Source organism: Heterodontus francisci, chromosome 35, assembly GCF_036365525.1.
Source record: "Heterodontus francisci isolate sHetFra1 chromosome 35, sHetFra1.hap1, whole genome shotgun sequence".
In the NCBI taxonomy this organism is placed as follows: Eukaryota; Metazoa; Chordata; class Chondrichthyes; order Heterodontiformes; family Heterodontidae; genus Heterodontus; species Heterodontus francisci.
In genome coordinates this window covers 17,476,353-17,487,165 of record NC_090405.1, presented here as the reverse complement: position 1 = coordinate 17,487,165, position 10,813 = coordinate 17,476,353, and the positions used below count along the sequence as shown (strand labels likewise).

At 43.4% G+C, this 10,813-nt stretch overlaps 3 non-coding genes across 3 annotated transcripts; all 3 read right to left on the bottom strand.

The window, feature by feature from the left end:
- Positions 1-4,304: 4,304 nt before the first annotated feature.
- Positions 4,305-4,377, bottom strand: trnaf-gaa (transfer RNA phenylalanine (anticodon GAA)). Its single transcript has one exon. It is a non-coding gene; the product is annotated as a tRNA-Phe (tRNA).
- Positions 4,378-5,281: 904 nt separating this feature from the next.
- On the bottom strand, positions 5,282-5,370 carry trnap-ugg (transfer RNA proline (anticodon UGG)). The gene is given in 2 exon segments: positions 5,282-5,317; positions 5,335-5,370. It is a non-coding gene; the product is annotated as a tRNA-Pro (tRNA).
- A 4,152-nt stretch (positions 5,371-9,522) lies between these two features.
- trnaf-gaa (transfer RNA phenylalanine (anticodon GAA)) lies at positions 9,523-9,595 on the bottom strand. The gene has a single exon. It is a non-coding gene; the product is annotated as a tRNA-Phe (tRNA).
- Positions 9,596-10,813: the final 1,218 nt, after the last annotated feature.

Genomic DNA, 10,813 nt, shown 5'->3' with positions numbered 1-10,813 from the left:
AGGCTGATTCAACCATGGCTTTCAAAATGGTATAAGATAATTATCTGAAGTGGGAAAATTGCATGTTTTCATGGAATACATGAGTCTGTGGCATGAGCTGAGTTGCTCGTGCATAGAAGCAGCACAAGCACAATGAGCTGAATGGCTTCCTTTTGTTCTGCAACTATTCTATGATCTATGATTCTTTTCAGAGTGAAATCAACACTCACATACAAGAAACTGACAGGTACAGTGTGAAACCCACAGTCACGTAGCAGCAGTTGGCAGGTAACGTGTAAAAATCTTTCTTTCATATCCCAACTGCAAGGTACAAAGGAAATTAAGTACAAACCCAGGCTCACACTTCAAAGACTGAGAGATACAAAGCAAAACACATATTCACCTACAAGTACAGAGACGAAGACACACTCAGAGGAGGTGCAGATTAAAGACACATGCATGTAACAGAAACTGATAGGGATAGAATCAAACCCTTTCTCACTTCTCAGAAACTGATAGATATAGACAAAAGCTGATGCTCACATACAAGTTGTTGAAAGATATGTGGTGAAACTCACAGAGCAATAGCAGAAACAAACAAGTACTGAATAATACCCACAGTCACAGACCAAAAACTGAAATATACTGAGTTAAACACCACTTTCTCACACCAGAAACTCATGGCTACAAAGTGAAGCTGACTCTATCCTCCCAGGCACTGACAGGTGCAAAAGAAAACACTCACGACGATTCCAGGTCATGAAATGTACGTGATAAAACCTTTCAGCTGAAAGAATAGCATTAATGACAGGAGTGATACCCAGAATGCCCAGCGGCCTAGAATCCGCCCTATCTGTGACAGGAGCGGGGCGCGCAGGCGCGGTAGAGAGCTTTGTCAGCAGCAAGAGCTGCGGGTTCGGAGTTGGAGCGGGATATTCACAAAGTGCGAGAAGACTTTGCGGGCTCACACAGCTGGAGCAGGGCCTCAGGGCCACAATAAGATGGAACAATCCCATCTGTATCCCTGCGGATGGCGGTGGTGAAGCTTTTCCCGGTGAGGCTTCCCGAAACGGCGTCGATAAATGGATAAGAATTGGGGACTGGGCAGGGAGCGTCTGCAAATGGATAAGAATTGGGGGACTGGGCAGGGAGCGTCTCCAAATGAATAAGATTTGCGTACTGGTCAGGAAGCGTCTGTCAATGGAAAAGAATTGGGGACTGGGCAGGGAGTGTCTATAATTGAATAAGAGTTGGAGACTGGGCAGGGAGCGTTTCTAAATGAATAAGATTTGGGGACTGGACAGGGAGCGTCGATAAATGCTTAAGAATTGGGGACTGGTTCGGGAGCGTTTTTTTATTCGTTCGTGGGATGTGGGCGTCGCTGGCTCGATCTCAGCTCGAGTAATGTGTCCAGTTCTGGGCACCAGGCTTCAGAAAAGACATCAAAGCTTCTGAGACAGTTCAGAGGAGATTTACTAGAATGATACCAGAGATGAGGGGTGTCAGTTCTCTGGACAGGCTGGTGAAGCTGGGATTGTTCTCCTCAGAGTAGAGAAGGTTAAGGGAAGATTTAATAGAGGTGTTCAGAATCATGAAGGATTTTCATAGGGTAGAGAGGGAGAAACTGTTTCCACTGTCCTGGGGGTCAGTAACCAGAGGACACAGATTTAAAATAATTGGCCAAAAATGTCAAGGGGAGGTGAGGAGAAATCTTTTTACCCAGTAACTGATTCGGATTTGGAATGAATTGTCTGACAGGGTGGTGGAAACAGATTCAATTATAACTTTCATAAAGGAATTGGACAAATATTTCAAAGTGAAATTCTCCAGGATTATGGGGAAATAGGCAGGGGGTTGGACTAATTGCATCTTTTTGTCAGTGAGTCAGCAGAGGCACAATGGGGCCGAATGGCCTCCTTCTGTGCTGTGTGATTCTATGAACATAAGAACGAGGAGCCGGAGTCGGCAAGTCAGCCACTCGAGCCTGCTCTGCCATTCAATACAATCATGGCTGATCTCATCACGGCAGTTCTTGTTTCTTGCCAGTAGATGTCACTTCACTCCAATACAGTGAAGTTCACAAATCTGAGAGAGACACAACAGGAAATAATTGTTCACATTATAGTGAATGTGTGGGATTTAGAAATACTAGGAGTGGAGACAAGTTATTACTTGTCTGCTCGATCCCCATAGCCCTGTAAAATTATTTCCTTCAAGTGCCCATTCAAATTCCTTTTGTAATCCTCGATTGTCTCCATTTCCACCGCCCTCGTGGGCAGCGAGTTACAGATCATCACCAATCAGTGTAAAAAAGTTCTTGCGCACATTCCCCCTGTACCTCCAGTCCAAAACCTTCAATCTGTGTCCCCTAGTCCTTGTACCAATAGTTAACGGGAACAATGTTTCCTTGCCAATTTATTTAAAACTCTCATAGCCGAAAACACATCTATCAATTCTCCCCTCACTCTCCTTTGATGCAGGTAGAACAACCCTAGCTTTTCCAACCTAACCTTGTAACTAAAATCCTCCATCCCTGGATCCATTCTGGTGAATTTCCTCTGCATCCTCTCAAGGACCCTCACATTCTTTCTTAAGTGTGGTAAGCAAAACTGGAAGCAACACTCCAACTGGGGCCTAACCAGAGCTTTATAATGGTTCAGCATAACTTCCCTGCTTTGTACTCAATACCTCTTTTTTTCAAGCCCAAGATCCCATATGCTTTGCTAACCACTCTCGCAATATGTCTTGCCACCTTCAAAGATTGATGCACATGAATCCCAAGTCCCTCTATTCCAACACACACTTTAGAACTGTGCCATTAAGTAAATATTGCCTCTCCCTATTCCTTATGCCAAAATACATCACCTCACACTTGTCACTATTAAATTCCATCTGCCACCTGTCTGCCCATTCTGCTAGCCTATCATTGTCCTGTTGCAGGCAGTTCATATCATCCTCACTGTTTGCCACTCCTCCAAGTTTGTTGTCATCGGGATATTTTGAGATTCTACTCAATATTCCAAGATCCAAGTCATTTATCTTTAGCAAAAAAAGCAGTGGTTCTAGCACTGACCCTTGGGGAACACCTCTGTCGACTATCCTCCAGTCTGACAAAGAACCATTTCATAAGACTCCCTGTTTTCTGTCCTTAAACCAATTTTCTATCCAATTGGACACTGACCCTCCTATACCACGAACCTCAATTTTGTTAACCACCCTTTTATGTGGTACCTTGTCAAACGCTTCCTTAAAATCCATATAAACAACATCCACTGCATTCCCTTCATCAAGCTGCTCTGTTAGTTCATCAAAAAATGCAGTTAGATTAGTCAAGCATGAACTCCCATTTATAAATCCATGCTCACTCTCCTTAATTAACTCGAACCTCTCCAAGTGACTGTTGATTTTTTACCCTGATTATTCTTTCTAAAACCTTACCCACCGCTGCTGTTAATCTAACTAGCCTGTAGTTAGCCGGACTGTCCTTACACCCTTTCTTGAATAAGGGCGTCGCATTTGCCACTGTTTACTCCTGGCACCTCCCCCGTATCCAGGGAAGATTGGAAGATTATGGCAAACTCTTCCATTATCTGCATCCGCATTTCCTTTCGCAACCTGGGATGCCAGCCATCCAGACCAGGTGATTTATCTACCCTAAGCACAGCCAGCCTTTTTAGTACCTCCCTCTCTCAATTTGTACCCTCTCCATTGACTCTACTCTCTTCACTTCGACTGAAATTTTGTCAAATTCCACTTCCTTAGTGATCACTGATACAAAGTACTCATTAAGTAGATTAACATTGCCCTGCACCTCTAAGCTTATATTATCCTTTTTGTCCCTAATAGGCCCGACTCAACCTCTTACTACCCACTTATCATTTACATGCTGCTCGAAGATTTTTGGGTTTCCTTTCATGTTGACTGCCAGTCTATTCTCATAGCAATAGAGAATATGCAAATATAGAAGATGTAAGTATTTTCCATCCTTGATGAGGTGGAACTTTCTTATGTTGTGGGTGGTAATGACTTGGCCCACGAGTGTGGTGGAAGCAGAGACAATCGATGATTTGAAAAGGAAATTAGATGGATACTTGAAGGAAAGAAACTTGCAGGAGGAAAGGGATCGAGCTGGTGAGTGGAACTGACTAGATTGCTCCGGGGAGAGCCAGCATGGACGTGATAGGCCAAACGACCACCTTCTGTGCTGTAAATGACTCTGTGTTGTTTCTCAAATTCAATCCACTGGTGCTTGGTAAATAATTTCAAAGTAAATTGTGCAACTGGAAAATCAGAACCAAGGCAAGGGACGCAGAAGGAAGCAAAATTGCTGAAACCCGGTATTGAACCAGGAACCTTTAAAACTTCAGTTTAACGCTCTCCCAACTGAGCTATTTCAGCCCTACATTAACAGTGGCTTGTTGTCCTTGTTTTGGAAGAAAATACATACATTCAAGTTTTCCAAAAAATTAAAGAACACAACATGTGAGTAATATTCCCCATTGCTTTCTCAGTACTGATGGATTGTGAAGCGGGAGACAGCCAGAAGTGCCACTGAGCCGCACAGACCCCGAGCTGAGAATGAAATGAGATCAAATTCAATCTTTCATAGTGAGATGCTGCTGAGAGGTAAGAGTCCTGAATCAAAGCGAGACTTGCTCATTTCAAACACTCCCTGTACTCTCTGCTCATGAAGCCTTAAAAAAGGGAAAAACAGAATGGCACTCAAACTCACAACCCTGCCATTAAAAGTGTCATATTCGACTGACAGAACTGTCACTTCTACTCGGTCTCTTATTGGATGGATGCAACTCCAACGCAGGGGTGGCATTCAAATCCTCCCATGGGTCCACATGTCAGACTGAGTTCCATGTTGTAGACTCAAGCAAAGGAAATCTGCTCACTTCCAAAACTATCAGCGACTTGAAGCTGATTACAATCAACATCATCAGAGGTCAGAACTACCTGGTGAAAGAAGACACCCTGAAGAAGGATCCACAATTATTCAAAGGCATCGACAAAGTGAAAAACAAGAAAATCGATGAGTCAGTGCAAGCCAAACAACAGAAACACTGAAGAATTCCATTCCATTCCAGTCCTGTTGTTTTTGGAGTCAGGTCACAATTACAGCAACAACTTTATATTCCCACTTGGCTTTCTGTACATTTAGTTAATTACAATTTTGTCGACAAGCTCTTTGAATCCAGTTGTCTGGTCCTCATGCCAGCTCCGTTTGGAAGTCAATTCCACCTTCTGCAAGCCTGAAACCAATAGATAACCTTAATCTAAAAATGCCAGCAGACCAGGGCTCGTCCGGGACTTGAACCCGGGATCTCTCGCATGTTAATTAACCATACTCCCAAAGCGAGAATCATACCCCTAGACCAACGAGCCACTGACAAGTCAGGCTTTATTAGCTGCTGTGGAATTTCACTGGAACACCCCAGCCAATCATCCATTTTTTTTCAGATCAAAGCAACATCCTGCAAATGCTGAAATAAAAACAGAAAGTGCTGGAAATGTTCAGCAGCTCTGGCAGCATCTGTGCTGTGAGAAACACAGTTAATGTTTCAGGGCACTCACCTTTTGTTTCAGCCATCCTTTCAGACTGCTTCTGTCCATCCAATCTCACTTTCTATTCTATCCACATTCTAACCATTCACTACGTTACTACATTTTTCATGAATTCCTCATTTCTTTTATTAATGACAATTTTGTATTTCTGGCCTTTGCTTCAGACACCACTACAAGTGGAATCATGTCTCCATCTACCCAATCAAACCACTTCGCTGTATCCTCACATTGCAATGTTTCTTTAACCCTGACAGACTGTGGAGTTTCTGCTGCTTGATTGCAGTTCTTGCTTCCCGCCAGTAGATGTCACCTCACTCCAATATAGTGAAGTTTACAAATCTGAGAGAGACACAACAGGAAATAATTGTTCACATTATAGTGAATGTGTGGGATTTAGAAATACTAGGAGTGGAGACGAGTTATTATTGCACTCTGCTATAACATCTTTTATAATGGACTCCAGCATTTTCCCCACGACTGATGTCAGGCTTCTTTTGGGCCCCCTTATCTCGAGAGACAATGGATACGCGCCTGGAGGTGGTCAGTGGTTTGTGAAGCAGCGCCTGGAGTGGCTATAAAGGCCAATTCTGGAGTGACAGGCTCTTCCACAGGTGCTGCAGAGAAATTTGTTTGTCGGGGCTGTTGCACAGTTGGCTCTCCCCTTGCGCCTCTGTCTTTTTTGCTGCCAACTACTAAGTCTCTTCGACTCGCCACAATTTAGCCCTGTCTTTATGGCTGCCCGCCAGCTCTGGCGAATGCTGGCAACTGACTCCCACGACTTGTGATCAATGTCACACGATTTCATGTCGCGTTTGCAGACGTCTTTATAGCGGAGACATGGACGGCTGGTGGGTCTGATACCAGTGGCGAGCTCGCTGTACAAAGTGTCTTTGGGGATCCTGCCATCTTCCATGCGGCTCACATGGTCAAGCCATCTCAAGCGCCGCTGACTCAGTAGTGTGTATAAGCTGGGGGTGTTGGCCGCTTCAAGGACTTCTGTGTTGGAGATATAGTGCCAAGTATTCTCCGAAGGCAGCGAAGATGGAATGAATTGAGACGTCGCTCTTGGCTGGCATACGTTGTCCAGGCCTCACTAACCGGTATATAAATCGCTGTTTTCTTTCTGCCTCTTTTTTTAAATAGTGGAGTTACATTAACTACCGTCCGATCCATTGGAACTGTTCCAGAGTCGATAGAATTTTGAAAAAAGACCAGAAATGCATCTGCTATTTCAAGGGCCACTTCCTTAAGTACTCTGGGATGTAGATTATCAGGCCCTGGGGATTTATCGGCCTTCAATCCCATCAATTTCCCAAACATTCCCTACTAATACTGATTTCATACAGTTCCTCCTTCTCACTAGACCCTATGTTCCCCAACATTTCTGGGAGATAATTTGTATCCTCCTTTGTGAAGACAGATCCAAAGTATGTATTTAATTGGTCTGCCATTTCTTTGTTCCCCATTATAAATTCCCCCGTTTCTGACTGTAAGGGGCCCACATTTGTCTTCACTAATCTTTTTCTCTACACATATCTATAGAAGCTTTTACAGTCAGTTTTTATGTTCTCTGCTAGCTTACTCTCATACTCTATTTCCCCCTTCTTAATCAATCCTTTTGTCCTCCTCTGCTAAATTCCAAACTGCTCACAATCTTCAGGTTTGCTGCTTGTTCTGGCCATTTTATATTTCTCCTCCTTGGATCTAATACTTTCCTTAATTTCTTTTGTAAGCCACAGTTGAGCCACCCTTCCTGTTTTACTTTTGCACAGACAGGAATGAACAATTGTTGTAATTCATCCATGCGCTCTTTAAATGCTAGCCATTGCCTATCCACTGTCAACCCTTTAAGTAACGTTCCCCAATCGATCATAGCCAACTCCCGCCTCATACCTTCATAGTTTTCTTTGTTTAGATTCAGGACCCGAGTCTCGGAATCAACTTTCTCACTCTCCATCTTAATGAACAATTTTATCATATTATGGGCGCACTTCCCCAAGGGACCCCACACAACAAGATTGTTAACTAATCCTTTCTCATTACACAATACCCAGTCCAGGATGGCCTGTTCTCTGGAGGTTTTATACACCTCTATCAATTCTCCACTCAATCTCCTTTGAGAAAGGCAGAATAATCCTAGCTTTTCCAACCTAACCTTGTAACTAAAATCCCCCATCCCTGGATCCATTCTGGTAAATCGTCTCTGCGTCCTCTCAAGGACCCTCACATTCTTTCTAAAGTCTGCTGAGCAGAACTGGAAGCCACACTCCAATTGGGGCCGAACCAGAGTTTTATAATGGTTCAGCATAACTTCCCTGCTTTTGTACTCAATGCCTCTATTTATAAAGCCCAAGATCCCATATGCTTTGCGAACCACTCTCGCAATATGACTTGCCTCCTTCAAAGATTGATGCACATGAACCCCAAGTCCCTCTATTCCAGAACACTCTTTAGAACTGTGCCATTAAGTATATATTGCCTCTCCCTATTCCTTATGCCAAAATACATCACCTCACATTTGTCACTATTAAATTCCATCTGCCACCTGTCTGCCCATTCTGCTAGCCTATCACTGTCCTGTTGCAGGCAGTTCATATCATCTTCACTGTTTGCCGCTCCTCCAGGTTTGGTGTCAGCGGCATATTTTGAGATTCTACTCTGTATTCCAAGATCCAAGTCAATTACCTTGAGCAAAAAAAGCAATGGTTCTAGCACTGACCCTTGGGGAACACCACTGTCGACTATCCTCCAGTCTGACAAAGAACCATTTAATAAGACTCGCTGTTTTCTGTCCTTAAACCAATTTTCTATCCAATTGGACACTGACCCTCCTATACCACGAACCTCAATTTTGTTAACCGCCCTTTTATGTGGTACCTTGTCAAATGCTTCCTTAAAATCCATATAAACAACATCCACTGCATTCCCTTCATCAACCTGCTCTGTTAGTTCATCAAAAAATGCAGTTAGATTAGTCAAGCATGAACTCCCATTTATAAATCCATGCTCACTCTCCCTAATTAACTCGAACCTCTCCAAGTGACTGTTGATCTTTTACCCTGATTATTCTTTCCAAAACCTTACCCACCGCTGCTGTTAATCTAACTAGCCTGTAGTTACCCGGACTGTCCTTACACCCTTTCTTGAATAAGGGTGTCGCATTTGCCACTGTTTAATCCTCTGACACCTCCCCCGTATCCAGGGAAGATTGGAAGATTATAACAAGCCCTTCTGTTATCTGCATCCGCATTTCCTTTCGCAACCAGGGATGTGAGCCATCCGGACCAGGTGATTTATCTTCCCTAAGCACAGCCAGCCTTTTTAGTACCTCCCTCTCCTAATTTGTACCCTCTCCATTGACTCTACTCTCTTCACTTCGACTGATATTTTGTCAAATTCCACTTCCTTAGTGATCACTGATACAAAGTACTCATTAAGTAGATTAACATTGCCCTGCACCTCTAAGCTTATATTATCCTTTTTGTCCCTCATAGGCCCGACTCAACCTCTTACTACCCACTTATCATTTACATGCTGCTCGAAGATTTTTGGGTTTCCTTTCATGTTGACTGTCAGTCTATTCTCATAGAAAGAGAGAATAAGCAAATATAGATGATCTAAGTATTTCCCATCCTTGATGAGGTGGAATTTTTTATGTTGTGGGTGGTAATGACTTGGCCCACGAGTGTGGTGGAAGCAGAGACAATCAATGATTTGAAAAGGAAATTAGATGGATACTTGAAGGAAAGAAACTTGCAGGAGGAAAGGGACCGAGCTGGTGAGTGGAACTGACTAGATTGCTCCGGGGAGAGCCAGCATGGACGTGATAGGCCAAACGACCACCTTCTGTGCTGTAAATGACTCTGTGTTGTTTCTCAAATTCAATCCACTGGTGCTTGGTAAATAATTTCAAAGTAAATTGTGCAACCGGAAAATCAGAACCAAGGCAAGGGACGCATAAGGAAGCAAAATTGCTGAAACCCAGGATTGAACCAGGGACCTTTAGAACTTCAATCTAACGCTCTCCCAACTGAGCTATTTCAGCCCTACATTAACAGTGGCTTGTTGTCCTTGTTTTGGAAGAAAATACATACATTCAAGTTTTCCAAAAAATTAAAGAACACAACATGTGAGTAATATTCCCCATTGCTTTCTCAGTACTGATGGATTGTGAAGCGGGAGACAGCCAGAAGTGCCACTGAGCCGCACAGACCCCGAGCTGAGAATGAAATGAGATCAAATTCAATCTTTCATAGTGAGATGCTGCTGAGAGGTAAGAGTCCTGAATCAAAGCGAGACTTGCTCATTTCAAACACTCCCTGTACTCTCTGCTCATGAAGCCTTACAAAAGGGAAAAACAGAATGGCACTCAAACTCACAACCCTGCCATTAAAAGTGTCATATTCGACTGACAGAACTGTCACTTCTACTCGGTCTCTTATTGGATGGATGCAACTCCAACGCAGGGGTGGCATTCAAATCCTCCCATGGGTCCACATGTCAGACTGAGTTCCATGTTGTAGACTCAAGCAAAGGAAATCTGCTCACTTCCAAAACTATCAGCGACTTGAAGCTGATTACAATCAACATCATCAGAGGTCAGAACTACCTGGTGAAAGAAGACACCCTGAAGAAGGATTCACAATTATTCAAAGGCATCGACAAAGTGAAAAACAAGAAAATCGATGAGTCAGTGCAAGCCAAACAACAGAAACACTGAAGAATTCCATTCCATTCCTGTTGTTTTTGGAGTCAGGTCACAATTACAGCAACAACTTTATATTCCCACTTGGCTTTCTGTACATTTAGTTAATTACAATTTTGTCGACAAGCTCTTTGAATCCAGTTGTCTGGTCCTCATGCCAGCTCCGTTTGGAAGTCAATTCCACCTTCTGCAAGCCTGAAACCAATAGATAACCTTAATCTAAAAATGCCAGCAGACCAGGGCTCATGTGGGACTTGAACCCGGGATCTCTCGCATGTTAATTAACCATACTCCCAAAGCGAGAATCATACCCCTAGACCAACGAGCCACTGACAAGTCAGGCTTTATTAGCTGCTGTGGAATTTCACTGGAACACCCCAGCCAATCATCCATTTTTTTTCAGATCAAAGCAACATCCTGCAAATGCTGAAATAAAAACAGAAAGTGCTGGAAATGTTCAGCAGCTCTGGCAGCATCTGTGCTGTGAGAAACACAGTTAACGTTTCAGGGCACTCACCTTTTGTTTCAGCCATCCTTTCAGACTGCTTCTGTCCATCC